The sequence below is a fragment of the Cariama cristata genome, unplaced genomic scaffold (assembly GCF_000690535.1).
Source record: "Cariama cristata isolate BGI_N322 unplaced genomic scaffold, ASM69053v1 scaffold7751, whole genome shotgun sequence".
Lineage (NCBI taxonomy): Eukaryota > Metazoa > Chordata > Aves > Cariamiformes > Cariamidae > Cariama > Cariama cristata.
Genome location: NW_009599766.1, coordinates 17,187 through 17,873, shown reverse-complemented (window position 1 = coordinate 17,873; position 687 = coordinate 17,187).

Here is a 687-nt window from a genome sequence, read left to right as displayed (position 1 = left end):
GGAGAGAGCAGAAGCAGCGTAATGGACACACGGGAAAATATGCTTGCTCAGGCAACTCTTCCTCAAACTGCCTAGAAAAGAGTAGTGTTTGAAGATGTGGAGAAAGTGAAGGGGGAATAACACGACTAACTTGATGATGCACTTATATGTTAGCTATACTGAGGTTCTCGTTACATTATTTTGTGAAGACTATGGGGGTTTAGGGCTGAAATATATATATATATATTTGCGTATATGCTGAGAAACTTTACGCTAAAATTTTGAATTGTCTGCTGGGGGGTGTGGGGGGAGGGAGAGAAGGCTTGTCTGCAGGTCTGGCTAGTGGGGCTGTTACAGCTGTTGAATCTGTGGCAGACCAGCAGGAAAGATGGAAGGGAAGTGGGGTCTGAGGTTGGGAAAGCAACCCTGGAGTCAGGGAGGCCGCTGGGATCTCTGACAGAGGATGCTGGTTTGCACTGAAATGAGAGGAGTTTGGGGAAAGGGGCACAGGGTCGGTTCGTTAGCTGTGAATTGTTCGCTGGTTGTGACATACTTCAAGGGTGGGAGCAGTGTATAGTCTGGGTTAGCCTATACGTGAGTATATACGGTAACTTTATACTTGAAGTGTCTGTGGAGAAAGCAAAATAAACCCGCGATCCTGTAAGGTGTCTGGATAACTAACAGAGTGGAACAGAGCTGAAGAGTAGG